This window comes from Amblyomma americanum, chromosome 2, assembly GCF_052857255.1.
Source record: "Amblyomma americanum isolate KBUSLIRL-KWMA chromosome 2, ASM5285725v1, whole genome shotgun sequence".
Lineage (NCBI taxonomy): Eukaryota > Metazoa > Arthropoda > Arachnida > Ixodida > Ixodidae > Amblyomma > Amblyomma americanum.
In genome coordinates this window covers 98,176,956-98,193,174 of record NC_135498.1, presented here as the reverse complement: position 1 = coordinate 98,193,174, position 16,219 = coordinate 98,176,956, and the positions used below count along the sequence as shown (strand labels likewise).

Genomic DNA, 16,219 nt, shown 5'->3' with positions numbered 1-16,219 from the left:
GCAGGACTCTCATCACCTAAGACGCTTCCAAACGCTTACTTTCCTCAATCTCCGCCACCTACACCGCATTCGTCTAACATTATACGCAGATACAAGTCCTAGGTGGGGCGAAATTCCCTAATTCACACGCATTACACGGACATGCTCAGTTAAACTGAACTACTTAAAGCCGCACAACGTGGCGCTGGAGCAGTAGGAGGTGATGCTTGCAAGCGGCACCCTGGAAGACCAGGAGGCGCTAGTCGCCGTCGCCAAAGCGTCGCCGGAAACCACTGGAGTGTTGGACCGAGGACCCCACCCATAATGCGCTCCAGTCTCTTTTCTGCAAGTAAATGCGTATTCTCTCTCTGCCGTCTTTTTTGGCAATCTTTTCAAGGTTAGCTTCGTGCTGCCATTAATAACTGGAGCTAGATTTACCCGCAAGATACGAACGTACTGAAAATCACGACATCCACTGATCTCTCTTCTAACACGTTTTGAATTTGCTTCGCGGGATATGAGATGTAGATTGTTTATACCAAGCTGTGCTTTCTCTAGGTGGATGATTGAAGTTTAGATGCAGGCGGTTGGCTGTTTGCCAACCGTCTGTAACGAATCTGGATGGTCATTCAAGAAAAGCCGCTTTTCAAATAAAAAATCAACAGTTGGAAGTTGACCTCTGTACATATCGTTTGTGTTTGCTCCTTAGTTTCAATGTGCAAACACATACTTTTCAAATAAACTTCGCGTTTTTATACTGCGCATAATCAATTCGATACGATTTTACGCCCGCAAGATAGGAAACCTTCAGTTTAATAGAGACTCCAGCCTTGAACTATTCGCATAAATGTTTTCGCACTCTTAGAACAGTCATATGCCAAAAAGCATTGAGGAAGAATAGCTTTTTTTCTGTGTGCCATGGAGCAGACCACGAGAAAAAGAGGCGCAAGGACCCCGCCACGTTATGCAACATTATTTCATAGGCAATCAATTACTTTTACCACGCAGCACCAGCAAAGTAAAACATTAATGAATATGACCTGTTCTTTTCTTTTTTCGAGCAACTAGGGGGCCAGCACTTCTTTTGGTCCCGCTCTTGTTATGTTACGTCGATTCACAGTATTCTTCCGCCATGTTTTAAAGAATGCGAAGCAAATGGCCAAATTTAGTTACCGGCACATAAACGACGGCTCATTCTATATATATATATATATATATATATATATATATATATATATATATATATATATATATATATATATATATATATATATATATATATATATATATATATATATATATATGTTGATGCGCGTCCTATTGTTTTTTTCAGGTAGCACTCATCCTCTCGATGTACAAGCTGGCAGTTGTACTCTGGGCTCCACAATCAAGATACTCTAAGTAGCCAAGTAGCATCTTTACTTCCAAACACCTTGGCCCGAAAATTTGCTGTTGTTTTTTTGTTACTTTATGAAAAGTGTCAAGACCGACTGCCATACGATATTCGAGCAGAGAAAATTTTTACTGGGTGTTACGGGGAAGAGTAAATAATTTTCAAAAATAGGATTTTTAGGGTAAAAATATGGCTTTAGTGATATAGCAGTGCCAGGCTTGGCGGGCACAATCGGTGCATTATTTTAACTAAAAAGGCAGTTAACTAATTTTCAGAAATCAGCTTTTTAACTTTTCGAGTTAGGCGCCTGGTTGCAATTAGGGATTTGTATCTAGTCGTCAGTAAGCGTGATATGCTTTTTGAACCTTGAAAACGTGATTAACCTAGCCGCTCCGCCTCGACAAAATCTGACTGCACCGTGAGAGAATACGTGCGCTTTCGAAAGCCTGCACGCAAAGGAACCCATCCTGTGCATGTAAGTAGTCGCCATAGGCAAATTTTGTTAAACCACAGCGGCAATTCTAAAAACTGGCATGGCGGCTACTAAGACTAACGGCCTTCTGATGAAAGTCTTTCCATTGCCGAAACGTCAAATACAATGTTTCAAACGTTGGTCTCTGTGTAGCCACTATATATATAGGTGGTGGAAAAGAATCCCCCTTTTTCTCTTTTTTTCTTTTTTTTCCTTTTTTCATTTTTTTAATGTCCTATTTTCTATTCTTTCGTGTTGCCACCACCCTTCTCTGAATGCGTATTACCAAGCCTTGTACAATGGCTCTTCTTTCCTTTTTTTCTCTTTTTCGTCTTTTTTTCTTTAATAGAGGCCTTGTTTGCATTCCTCTTTACTCCCCCTCCTTCCCCCCCCCCCCCCCCTACCAGTTTCTCTGGAAGGTAGCTTCCTCCTTGTACAGGGGTGGAGCCCTTCACGCCTGTCACCAAAATCCTGAGAGGAGCGACACCTCGAGGGCCTCTCCAAGGCAGCCCTGAGGTGGTGGGAAAGAATCCCCGTTTTTTTATATTTTTATTATCTTAATCTTATTGTTCTTTTGTTAATAAAAAAAATCAGCCTCTCCGGAACATCTGCACTGATTCTCTCTCTCCCTTTGTTAAAAAAATGTCTCTTCCCTCCCCCCAAGTGTTCTGAACTCGTGCTTTGCTGTAAACTTGTAAACTTTGTATCTCGCGCATTCTCTATAAAAACTGCGTGTTTCAAACGCTGTACTACACTCGAAAAAGGCTGGTCCTCCAGCCGAAACGTCGTGAATTAAACCCTGTTATGTTTCTTCAATTTTTGGTGATTTTGTATTATATTGACCAAATCAGCTGGCAGAAATCACTTTTGGTATATATATATATATATATATATATATATATATATATATATATATATATATATATATATATATATATATATATATATATATATATATATATATATATATATATATATCGTGAGACAAACAACAAGAGACGCTGATGGCGTTAATAACATGAAAAATAAAGCAGCTGAATATAGCGGCAAGCAATGATTCAAAACGGACGAAAGAAATTGGACGACCTGTTCCGCCAAGTAAAGCACCCCATGTGCTAAGGCGCATTAGGTCGCAAAAGCAGGCATGGCGACTATGCGCGTTTTTCATCTTGAAAAAAAGCGAGCGGGCATGTCGAGCAGCCAAAAGGCCTGGGCTAGAGGCGCTACGGTTTATTTTTTTGCAATACATTTTATGGTTAAATTGTAACTTGACGAAGAGGTATTCAACAATATTTTCATAAACAGAGAGTAAAAAGCACTGGTTATAATTGTGGTACTGATTCGCTGAAGTCTGTTTCCATGACTCTCTTAGCGTATACGTTTTCACAGATCTTGTTACGAAGATTCTTTCATATCTGCATACACAACGTGGCAAGTTTCTCTAGGATAATATCTCCACGAACCTGCACTGTTAGCACCCATCTCATGTGACTGACACGGCGGCGATCACCTTTCCCAGAGGTGTGGCAGTACACTAAATGAACGTTAAAAGCGCGTTTCTTGCTCCCATTCAGTTAACCCTGAAGAAGGTGCAGAGTTGGCACCGAGGCGTTGGTTCTCTAGTTACCTTTTGGCGCGAGTGTAACGGTATTTTCTCTATAACTGTCTTATTTTACACTGTTTCATCTTAGTGCTACACACAATTACCGACTGCACTCAAAGTTCACTAAATGGCGGTAAGTAATACGACGGTACCAAGAGAAATTCTCATACTCGCGCAATGAGGTTCTTGAAAATGACAAATGTTGGCATGTCGCGATACCTATTCGTTTTTTTTTCTAATATTTTCGTTCTTGAGAAAGCCGCTTTGCGTATGTGCAGTCGATTTGCGTTGATTGGGTGAGTGTTTAGTAATTAAAGTGAAAAGAAGGTTGAAATCGCTGCATTCTTTTCATAATTTGTAGCTGCGAACAAATAAACTTTCCTGAAATATTTTTGCCAATATGGCATCACAATTCTTAAAAATATCGGAAGCCCGGTTGAATGAAAACGCAGATAATTTTTTGTAATAAAAACTCCAGAATTTCACATTTCACCACATCCTAAGGGGCAGAATGAGACAGTGGAGGGCACAATTTATGACGCCCCTCAAAAATTCAGGTACTCCTCATTATTCTAATGACTTCACAAGAAATTGTGTACACAGTAACCAATACTTTCTTTGCGAGCCGTGCAAAATGACAAAACCTGCGTCCTGACAGAAGCCTGCACTAGTTTGTTTCATTACCCGCTAGAGACAGTTTACAGTTAGGCTTGTCGTGCCTCAAAATTAAAGATCATCCTGAATTTCTTGCCTTCGTCGTAGCTTCTTACTGTGTCATTGTCACAACTGTTGCTCTTTCGTTCAGTGCTATTGAATTCGCAAGACATTTTATTCGATTCCCAGCACGTGGAGACGAGGTTTTGAATATGACAGTAGGTCAGGCCGAACAGAGCCTTTGTTCAAGTATGATTTTCAAGCAGTTGTTCTTGCCCGCCCGAAAGAGTTACGCCTCCCAGTTTGAGATGACCTTTGTGCAGCTTCTGCCTCTCGCATCCTCTCATTTTCTGCACTGTTCTGCGGTGGGTGTCCTTGGGAACACCAAACTGTCTGACGGCACTGCCACTGCTTGCTGCTGTGGAGAGCTTTCTTTGTGTCGGCTGTGCATTAGTTGGGAACCAGTGTTCTTCTATTCTATTATCAGGGCCAATTATTTCAAGAACTGTGAACTGCAACTGATGTGACATCACAGTTCTTAGCCGCTGATATCACAGTTATTTGTTTGGAAGTCAAACTCTCATGCTGTAAATTGTAATACTGAGATGAAGTGATCATTGCTAAGAATGACACATTAGGACTAACATAGATAACAATAAAGGAAATGTACAGCTTTGGAGCGAGCAATGAAACTAGCAAAAAAACAGGATGTCCGCTTTCGCACCGCGTACAGCAGGCTGCAAAACAGATTCCTTTTAAAGAACGCGAGGTGGAAAATTCCATACGTTTGTCACGATAAGCGCAGCTAAACAAACACTAATGTTTATGCTGGACGCCAGGCCAGATGACCTGCAGAGTATAAAAATTGTTGGCTTCATAAATTCACATATTTGGCCATTTTTGCTTTTCACGAAGCGTAAATTGGTGTTGTTTTACACTCTGCTTGGAAAACACCTGTCTTGTCAGTTTGAATTTAATTACAGTGGGCACACGGCGGGTAGCTAAAATAATTGTCCATGTAATCTTATCACTCATTTTAAATTTAGTGGTTTATGTACGAAATGTTAGGTTTGGCCCGAAAAAACATCTGTCCATGTGGCGTCTAACACGCAGTTCTCCTCTTACAGCGTCTTATTTCTGTATTGCTTTAGTGTGAGTTATATGGCTTTTTAATAAAGCGAACAAACTCCTAATTTTAGAAACTCGGTTTTACAGCGCTAAGTGTTAGACGCCCACCCCTGGCTTTTTCGCCGTCGGCGCAACCGGTGGGTGCGTTAATGCCGCAGTCACTGACATAAACGCACCAAACGTAACCTCAATGATCTAAATGTCACGTGAACTTATATCGCAGTCAACCAGGCTCGCATAAGCCTACGGGCGGCTCTGTAGGGAACAGGCGCCTGCCAGTGCAGGCGTGCATCACTTGACCACTACGACAGTGCGCTAGGAATATATCCCCAAACTAAACGTCTAAACAGCTATCGCTGAACATCGCGTTACGAAGTCATAATCGTCTTCTGAAATTTTTATCTGAAAAGGTCAGTACCCTGACTGGCATACAAGGCTAACTGCCTGCTTATAAGGAGTTGCTCTCAGTGATGTGACAAAAAATGAACAAAGTACGGAAGCTAGGAGTGTTCGAGGAGGCAATACCAGCCAATTAACGCAGGTGTTTGTTTTAAGCATTGATGGGCTACACACGCCTCTGCAGACAAAGAAACCACACCTCGTGATCGTCTATTAGCGAAGCGTTGTTTATTGACTATCATTAGTTTAAGCAGAGTCCCGTGTTTGTGTAAATTTGGTGACTGCATGTAAAGACATTGATGCGAAACCATGTATGACGAAAATGTTCCATTTTCTGACTACCACGACGGTTAAGTGAACGCTTCAAAGGTTTTATTGACACTCGAAGCACGTAATTCCCCTCCCTGAAGCCCAAGCCATTGCAAGAACCCAAGAATAATACAACGAAAGTTTCTTAAGCAAATTTCCACTTGCGTTGTTAATTGTGTGACAGCTGTACCATTTACCTTCCGTATTATTTTTTTTTAGTGCAATAGCGCATTTCCAAGGAAGCTCCAAATACAACCATATGGCGGATATTATTGCAACTCGACTCCTCGCGCTGAAAAAAAGCTCCAGGTGCGCTCCAAAATTCTTTTTCCTACACTGAAAAATAATGACATGAAACCAGTTATCAAACCGTATAAAAGTATATTTCGCGAAATGCAGAGAAACTTGTGTGTTTCAACAAACACTGAAACTGCACTTCGATTTTAAAAATAACCCCACAAAAAAATTAAACGCCTAATTATCAGGCATAACCTTGGTATGTCCTTTCCCAAGCAAGTTGTTTTGAAAGGCTTTCTTACTGAAGATAGGACGCAGGAGGCGACAACGCTTGGAAATGAAGAAAAATAGTACTGTAATATGACATACACAAAAATATACAATACAAACAAATATTTCTCACTTTATTTGAAATGGTGGCTCTAGCCAAAAATTCGAATAATTTGTTTCCCTGGAATAAATTCAAGTGGGTCCAGTCGAAACATCTGACACACAAAACCATTTTTTTCGTTTTTCATACCGGTGTCACACAGAAAATAGTATAAAAGATAAAGAGCGTTGATTATAAAGCCATCTGCTTTCAATTAAAAAAAAGAACTCGTTCACATAGTACGAGCATCTTCTACAGGCTTCTAACCGGAAGGATATATGACTTTGGACCGAGTGCGGAACAGAGAGCGAAATTCGTAGACCCGAACTTGAACCGAAGTTGAAAAAATTCTGGCTCGACGTCATATTCATAACCAGACCGGGGCTCGCCAAGCCATCAGCTTCATAGCTCTCTACTACATGACTCGGCGGACACCCAGAATCTAGAGCAGCCGTTTTGTGTCGTTTATAGGGAACTGTTGTGACTTTCTGAAGTATTTTATATAGAGCATTCTGTTCTTTTTTCTTACCCTGTAGGGACTAATACGGCACCAAAGTTCTTCAGGACGTAATATTGAGTTTACCACAAGCACAAAGCAGCCATATCAGATACGCTGACATAAACCATGTGCGACCAAAATTGTACCTTAGAGATTTTAGCAATTCTCAGCAACTAACAATTCTTTCAGCACAAAACTGATATCCCGTATTTCATCAGATTCAATTGAAGTGAAAAGGCGGCATTAACTCACAATTTATGCAGAGATAAGCAGATATCAAAGAACTTGGATACGTAAAAAGTTGTCGAAATAACGTTATTCATGTCTGTTTTATTCCATTTGCTTAGTCTACTCTATGAGGTAGACTGCACTTTACCTTTATATCTGGTGGCATTTGCCTTACGCGGAAAATTAGTGGCTTGAAAGTTCTCATGCCACCTCTATCACCCGCATTTAGAGTTTAAGCATTAAAGCAACCCAGGCCCGAGGCCCCTGTCTGTTTTTTTTTGTGAGGCACCTGGCTCTACTGACGCGGGATATGTCTGCCCTTGTGGTAACTTTTGAAGTCTCTCACTCTAACTTTGATGATTTTAAGTTGACCGGGTGAAGAAGCTTGGATGAACTGACTGCAATTCACTTCGTTTTTCCTGGGAAAAAGATACGTGTTGGAGAGATTCGAGGGCTAAAAGCTACAAGGAATAAATTGACTGCGCCCAAGAGCCTCTAATGACAGTACGCGATGGAGCGTAAATGAAACGGATGAAGGCCAATTGCACAAGAATATTTAAAACGAACATAGAAAAATTCGCACAAGATTTAAAGTGCACGCTTAACAAATATATGTGTTCGAATTTACACAAACAACAGGAAGGAGAAATTTACTATTTTACAAAATACCATGTGAAATCAGAAAGCCAAAGAAAAAAAGAAAAACAAAACACTCATCAGCAAATTCAATGCGCGTTCACTATGCGAAAGATTATGTGGCGCGCAACAGCAAATAACATCCGAGTTAATATCTAAACACATATAAATGCTGAGAGTTTCTAGGCAAGCTTCTCACTGTATTTTCACCTGCAGATCTACGTTTCGCTACTATTGGGCAAAGTAGGAGAGCCTCTAGAACTTAGCAGTTTAGAATCTAGACGCTCTGTTCTCAAGGGAAAACGCCGTTCGGTCGCTGACTGCACCGTTCACAATATCTACATAGCACTGACATGGTGTGCGTCTGTTTTTATCGCTACGTATTTGCATTGTTGATGTTACAAGAGTTACATTCCAGCAGTACTTACTGCTCTCATGGAACTACAACATTATTGTAGTCGGATGCAACTCAAGACTGAAGCGGCGAATGCTCCTCAAGTAGGTCTTGCAACCAATGATGAGGACAGATTTCCATAGTGCGATGGTTAATCCGATTAACCAGATGTTAATTCTCCTTAATCTGCCGCCTCCTGCAATTGCAGGCTGACAAGAGTATCGGTCAATGGGGAGATTAGGAGAATCGTTGAAGAGGTAGAATCGTTCAACGCCATTGCCTGGAGGGAGTCTTCTGAGGGGCATTTGCGGCTTAGTTCTTGAGTTGCATCCTGGTACAGTGCGGGTACAGTATCCTGTGTATTCGACGGGCACGGTGGAGCGTTGTTCTCTTCGTTGTCCTATTTTTTTCCTGCTTTTACAGACATAAATTTGGGTGGTGCACATGTACTGCACGTGGTTTGAACCCAATCAATGGCGAGGACCTTAGGAGGCAGAAAGCCATGGAGCATAACATTTTCTTGTCTGTTTTGCGACGCCTGACATTTTCGATAGCAGCAGTGACTGTTAAGCAAGGCCAGAGCGAGCTCTGGAACGCATATGTTAGCCAACGCAGCTGCGTGCCGACACAGTGTGATTCGTCTCAACGGCGAAAGGGGGTCAGAGCCGGAGTGTATATTAACTGACTCGGTCGCAAGAGGTCGCGTGCATACACTGTCACTCCTATCAAGCTGTTAAATTTCTCCTTCTTGGTGAGTAAAGCTGGCAACTACTAGCAACTGTGCGCGTACGTGCAAAAGAGCGAGGTGTGTCGAGTGAAAAGGCTTCAGCGTGCAGTCCAGAGCATGTGATCATTGCAGTGCATGAGTGAGCAATCGAACGCACATTTTTCACTTGCACCAGACAGCATATATCAATAGCATTATTTATTTTATTTCCACGCTAATGTGTTAGAAGTGACCTGAAAATCTGCGGTAGCACGCTACGAGGTTGGGGCTCAGTGGAATGCAGAGAATTACGTCGAAAAATGGAAAAAAACAAAAAATATGAAGCAGCTGTTGTCCTCCGCATAGACAGGATAAATTGGACAACCAAACTCTGAAGGGAGCACACTAAACAACCTGCACGAGTTGCTTTCTCTGCTCCGCCAAAAATAAAACGATGGCATGCGCTCGTTACCTGACTACTTTGCTATTTACACACGTTGTCTACGCCATCAGCCACTATTGGCTGGAGACAATATTCGCAACAGTGCAAAACCATAGCGGTTCTTATATATTGTTGTATAGAATTTGTCGAATGTCAGTGATTATTGGTCGCATGCATAACGACGATTAATATCTCGGTGTGGGATAGTTGGAGAATAATCTTGGAAAGCGGCAACGCGAAGCAACAATTACGATAGAGAGACACGAGGACACAGGACAAGCGCTGAACTACCAACTGAATTGTTATTGAAAACTGGCCACATTGTATACTATTCACTACATCACGTGCCCAGTGACATGAGCAACCGTTAACATGCAACCAGTGCCGAAGCAACACGCAGCTTTAGTACTGAGGGCCAGATACCGGCAACCATCTGAAGTGCGTTGCCACCAAACGCGGAAGGCAGGACCGAAGCACATAAGTACAAAACGCGTCTTCACGTCATAGCAAAAAGTAGCGTCAACACGTCTTTGCCGCATGCGCACAAAAATTTCCCATTGTGTGGCACAACACATATTGTGTTCAAACTGCGCGCAATTGTTTATTTATCTCGAATTCTTTATGCAGAAGCCCCTGTTATTCTTTAACGCCTAAGCAGGCTTCGATAGATTGTGAAAAGAGCTCTAGAACAACCGACGCAAGTTTTTTTTATAGAACCGTTCCTCCGTCGTGATCCTTTCTTCCGCGATGGCCGCGAAATACAAAAAAAAAACAGCATTGTGCTTTTAGTTCCCCGTATCCTATTCTATTCTATCCTATCCTATTCTATGCTATCCTATCCTATCCTATGCTATTCTATTCTATGCTATCCTATCCTATCCTATCATTTCCTATCCTATATTATCCTATCTTATCCTATCCTATCATCATACACAGTGTTTTGAACGAATGAAGTGTGCTCGCTATCCCTGTCCAAGTGAGAGGGGTTGATGTCAGTATCAGCCTGAAATTGCGTCACCTCTTTTTGTCCAAAACATAGAAATTCCGCACTTCCGTCTCCGAGGAGTGACGAGCAGGCCGTTAGAAACCGGATGAGATGAGGCTTTTTTTCGGTCATCACACAGGCCAAAGAAAAAAAGCAAAGAAAAGAAACAAAGTCACGTATGTCAAGGCAGCGTTCTTGTATTACTGCGTTCGCCGTGAAGTCCTCGTTCGGTAAAGAAGCCACACCACAAAACGATCATAGCGGATCACAGCAGGTCGGGGCACCTTCCAGGCACACTCGAGAGCTTCTGAACTACAGTAGCCGGGTTAAAACCCAGCGGCGGCGGTCGGGTTTCTATGGAGGCGAAACGAAAAAGGCGCCAGTGTGGTGTGCGATGGCAGTTCACGTTAAAGATTTTGAGGTGGTCGCAGTTATTTTCAGAGTCTAACACTAAGGCACGCATTTTTCTCTTGCCTATTTAACTCCCACATTTTTACCTTCCCTCATGGCGCGGTTGAGGTGTCCACAGTTTATTGACACAGTTCTTGCGGCATTACCTTTCCACAAAAGCTATTAGCCATTACCCGCACTCAGGGGCCGAAAGGTTCTACGCCGAGCGCCATCCTTTGGATGCCTAGAGGTGATCCCACCGGAACGTGCTAGAGAGAGCCTCCACCGACACATTAACGCACCAGGCTCCACCCACCAGCGAGCTGCACAGCAGCAAAACGAGATAGCGACAGCAAAATCAAATTCAAATACACATCGAGAAGGCGATCAATGCAAAGTGGAAATCTGAAAATTAGGCTGCTAACGCAGATTGTTCGCAACCCGTACGATCGCTACTGCATTTTTTTCTACCATTGTTAAGGCAGTCGCACCGAGGGGCAGTCGCTGCCTATGTCACGGTAAATGTCCATGCTTCATTTCTTAGGAACTCGATTGGGGCGTAACAATACCGCAGCGCAAGAACCAGCTGCGTGCTTTTTTGTTATCGCACGAGATTTTTAAAAATTTTTGTAATATAGAGACAGCGAAGGAGGCACGCTGCCACATCAGCATACACCGGCTGATTGTGAACACACACTGCTGCCTAAAGTAGCGCGTTTTAGGTTACAAAAACCCAATTTCCACATAAATATTGCCAATATTAATCAATTAGTAGGAATCTGAAAAATACTCGTTTTGTGCAACTGGAAGGTAAAGAAGGCCTTATTAGTTTTACGTGCCTTTGGAGCAACACTTCTTTTGAGCCGCCGTTCAAGGCACGAGAATGAACACACGAAAATAACCACTGCTCATAGATTGCAATAAAAAGGGAAAACAAATTTTGTGTAACGGTGATTACACGAAAAAACATACAAATAAAAAATGAAAGTTGGCTCCTGGGGAACAGAAATGGCGCAGTATCTGTCTCACATATCGGCGGACGCCTGAACCACGCCGTAAAGAAAGGAATAGAGGGGGGATTGAAAGAAGAAAGGAAGAAAGAGGTGCTGTAGTGGAGGGCTCCGGAATAGTTTCGACCACTGAGGGATCTTTAACGTGGACCGAGGTCACAAAGCACACGGGCGCCTTTAGACAGGACATTATTCTATACAACCACAAGAAAACACGAAAATTTACCGCCCTTGAAATTCAAATCTACACTCCCAACAAGCATAACCATATATAAAAGAAAGGCCGCCTCCGTCTAGCAGACGAAGTAACGAGCGTTAGCTGTTTGGTTAACTACAATTCATATGAATGAGGTTAACAGGAGGTACATCCATGTCCTTCTTCAAACACACTGTCGTAGAGAACTTTTCTGCGAAACTAGCGCATCTAAGAGGAGTTCCCGAGGGAGACACCACATTACCGATGAATTGATGGAACATAAGAGCGTCCCCTTAGAAACAGCGTGGATGCCACCATGCTCGGCTACGCGTGTACGCAACGATCGACGCCTAGCGCCATCTGTCAGAGAAATTATGATGCACGTCTACCCGTTGTCGATTATACCCCCTCAAGATAGTCCCAAACTGAATTTCCTTCGTTTGGAGACCCGCCGCGCAGGCTCAGTGGCTAGGGCGCTCGGCTACTGATCCGGATTTCCCGGGCTAGAACCCGACCGCTGCGGCTGCGCTTCTATGGAGGCGAAACGCAAAGGCGCCTGTATGCTTTGCGATGTCAGTGCACGTTGAAGACCCACAGGTGGTCGAAATTATTCCGGAGCCCTCCGCTACAGCACCCCTTTCTTGCTTTCTTCTTTCACTCTCTCTTTTATCCTTTCCTCTAAGGCGCGGTTCAGGTGTCCACCGATATGTGCGACAGATACTGCGCCATTTCCTTTCCCCCTCTCCCCAAAAAATTTTCTTTTTCATTTTCTTCGTTTGAGGATCAAGGTGGGCCTAGAATTGGGCTTGCGGTGCGACATGGTAACGCTTCAATTAGTAATTGCAAGTATACAATGTTTACCTGTTATACAATTTTGTTTTTTTTTCCTATACCACAACCCATAGGGTCTTATTTGCCTACCAAATTCGGTACACAACGGTCCCCGTGTGGTGCCCGCTGTTGTCAGAGTATGTATAGCAGAACGAATGAATGCTTACCTAGCGGACTCGCAACGGGAGTTTTACTACCCGTTATAGAATATTTGTTGGGTAGAAAGGGATGGGACGGCACAACCAATTTTAATGGCCGCTATCTTGGATTCGAGAAGCCGAAACGGTATGTCCTCATTTCGTGCGCTGACGTCATAGTGGGGGGGTGTAGGGAAAGAACGAGCAGGAGGCTACAACCAATTCTTATGGCGGCCATCTTAGATTCAAGAAACCGGAACTATGCCGCCATTTTGTCCCCTGGCATCATACATAGCATCATACGCACTTGCGGAGCACGCCGCATCGGCAGGTCATGATATCTACTGGGAAATGGCTTCTATCATCGCCAAAGAAAAGAACTGGCTTTCACGCCACTATATCGAGTCCTTGGTGATTCAAACCACCGAAAAAAGACTTAATCGTAACATCGACAATCTCCCGCCAACCTATGCAAGATGGCTGGGACGATTATTGAAACCTATTTAAGCGTCGCGGTTATACATTAAAAATTTAGTGAACAAGGCTTTCGTACGGAAGCCGAATCGACTGTTTTGACAAAAATCTTTGGTCGGCGTCTGCCTTTTTTCTGTTGAAATGAGTTACTACCCGACCAGACAAGATTTAGTCAGACCTTAGATTTCATCATACATAGCTCCACCTCTATTCACCATATTGGACCGTGACGTATATCGTTAGCACGAGGCAGGTGGTTGTTTCTACAATGCTATTGTAGATGGCGCTACAAGTATCAGTGTGAGATGTGCTGATTTTTAGTTGCTGCCACAGATAGCACTGTGATCTCAGGGTGGCAGCAGACCCCACGGAATTTAAAAATGTGATGAGTACTTATGCCACAGATGGTGCTGTGATCTCAAGGTAGTAGCACAGTCCACAAAATCTCGAGACGTGGAGGAAGGTATCCAATAGCGCCCTCCCTTCTAGAGGCAAGGTATGCTCCCGAACTGCCATAGAAGATCTTGTGAGGACTCGGTCCTCTTCGTCCTCTTTAGCGTTTCTTTCCCTGTAATGTCCTTTCTAGTTACCTTAACTAACAAGTGAGGACGCCGGCGTCAAAGCGCCACGAATGGCGCGATTGTTGCGCGTGGGAGACAGCGTTCTTCAGCTTGGGAGTACAATGCGCTTTGACGTTCCGTCGCGGCGCTCCGCTCTCCACCAGCGGGAAGAGAACACCTTGGGGCTCTCCGGCCTCAGAGCTTCTCGCCAGCCCTTGCACGGACGAACGCTCGATAATGAGTCGTACGACCTCCATTCCTTAGCACATTTTGTTGCTACTTGGAATAATTGCAGCAATGAATGCCTTGTTTTGTAAGCAAGAATGTCGTTCTTTTGTTGCCGTGGTGGTCGTACGCTCGGCAGCACTCGCGATCACGGGTTGGAGTCCGCGGTCTAGAGCTGTATCAGCTGCGGTTAAGCGGAGAGAACGTATTTTTCCCCTGTAGGAGCCCTACATCTGGCAGACCGGCATCGCGCCTGCGTTTAGAACTTGGATGACTGTCTGTAAGGCTCGATGAGCTCCGATGAGCTCTTTTTCTCCCGACTTTGACAGTGCTAGGCCCAGCGTGAGTTTTGATCGCGGCGACCTGCGGCAGGCTTCTTTGATTGAATGTGGGGTGGATTTCGGTGCAGCATTATCGCTGCAACCCATTCAACTTCGTTTTTCTCCGCAGTATCTTCAGCACGTGCACCACTTCGTCCGCAATGAGGGAGTGCGAGGCTTAGAGCCCGTGGAGTTGGTAAGCCCGAAGCTAAATAGTACGGAAGGTGCGTGGGTGGTCCAAGTTTTTTGTACATATTTTTTTGTTGTCTCGGTTTCGACTCTTCGCGCCGCGTCGAAGATGTGGGAGCCGGGTGGCCTGGGCCACGCCACCGCTGCGAGCTCGCTGGTATCGTAGCTGGGTACCGGGCGGTCCGATACGGTCCTATACTCTGGGCGCAGACCGCTGAGAAGCTGCTCCGTGCTTTGAGCGGGTAGGATCACCCCACAGAGCTGACGTCTCCTAGCGGCTGCGCACAATTATGTCTTTTCGGGTCTTTGCTTCGTTGACGGTCGTGTTCAGAGCGGTAGTTAGAGCTAATGCTTTTCGCAGTTGCCTGCAATACGTCACAAGAGACGACTAGAGGAACATCTTGTTGTTGATAGCGGGGGTGGGGAGTGATGCTCAACTGTTTTGTGCCCTTGCGCGAACTGAGTAGTCTCGTTCAACACAAGAAATGCCGTTCTTAAATGGAACATTGCGTTTGCAGAGCCGCCCGAAACAATTTTGCTTGCGAGTTAAGCAATACACCACTAGGCCCTAGCTTAAGCCGTTTCCCCTCCTTTAGGAGGAACAGCGGTAGGATGTGAATGGTCGACAAGTGTTGGACTTGCTCGGGAAGCCGGGTGGTGCAGGCACGGTGCACAAACTATCAGCCGGTATTGGTCTGAGCGCGTTGGATTCCTACCGGCTCGACTCCGATTGCACCTTGCTGAACGTATTCTCCACGAGAAGGATACACGTGGTCCATTCAAGGTGGTAATAGAATACACGGAGAAAAGCAATATCACGCTTTTTACTGCGCGTGCATCACTGGGCATGCAAGCGGCCCTGAGATTTACTTAAGTTGCGTCGTTTCGTTACCTGGCACGGTGAAACTCAACAGAAATTACTTTATACGTTCGCATTAACGCTCCGCAATCCAAGCACTACTAAGTGGCTCGCAGAGACGCTCTTGTCCGCCTGCATGCAGCTGCTACGAGCAGTAAGGATGGAGGACAGCGTTCAGCGCCTCCCTGGAACTTGCGTCTAAGGCACAAATAACTCTAGCCAAAGCGCAATGCGTACTTTTTCTGCTTAATATGAACCTAACGCTCCTTCAATATTTCGACAGGCACAGGCGTTCTCTTCGGAAAAACCCGAAGGAGGGGGGGGGGGGGGGTAGATACTGAAAAAAAAAGAAAAAAAATGGATTTGAAGGTAAACTAACAGGGAAAAAAGGCAGCCTTGCCGCTGCCGGCCAGCTTTCACAGTGAGCCCGGAGTAGAGCCAGAAGACTACTACCTGGAGTGGAACTGTGGTGATCAACCCCTAAGCCCTTGGCTCCATGGTCTTGCACAACAGTCGTTTGCCCCGTCTTAATGTCCTGGCGTTGATTGCCTTACACAACGGCACTGGCGGATATGCGCTCAAACTTATTCTGTC

General features: G+C 44.3%; 1 protein-coding gene across 3 annotated transcripts in view; it reads left to right on the top strand.

Annotated features, from left to right (window-relative positions):
* The first annotated feature begins 8,941 nt into the window (after window positions 1–8,941).
* The window catches only part of LOC144121657 (monocarboxylate transporter 10-like), a 71,078-nt gene continuing 63,800 nt past the window's right edge, over window positions 8,942–16,219 (top strand). For all 3 annotated transcript variants that reach the window (XM_077654986.1, XM_077654987.1, XM_077654985.1), the window contains exon 1: window positions 8,942–9,052. The gene's annotated coding sequence lies outside the window, so the exon portion shown is untranslated. The remainder of the gene's footprint in view (window positions 9,053–16,219) is intronic.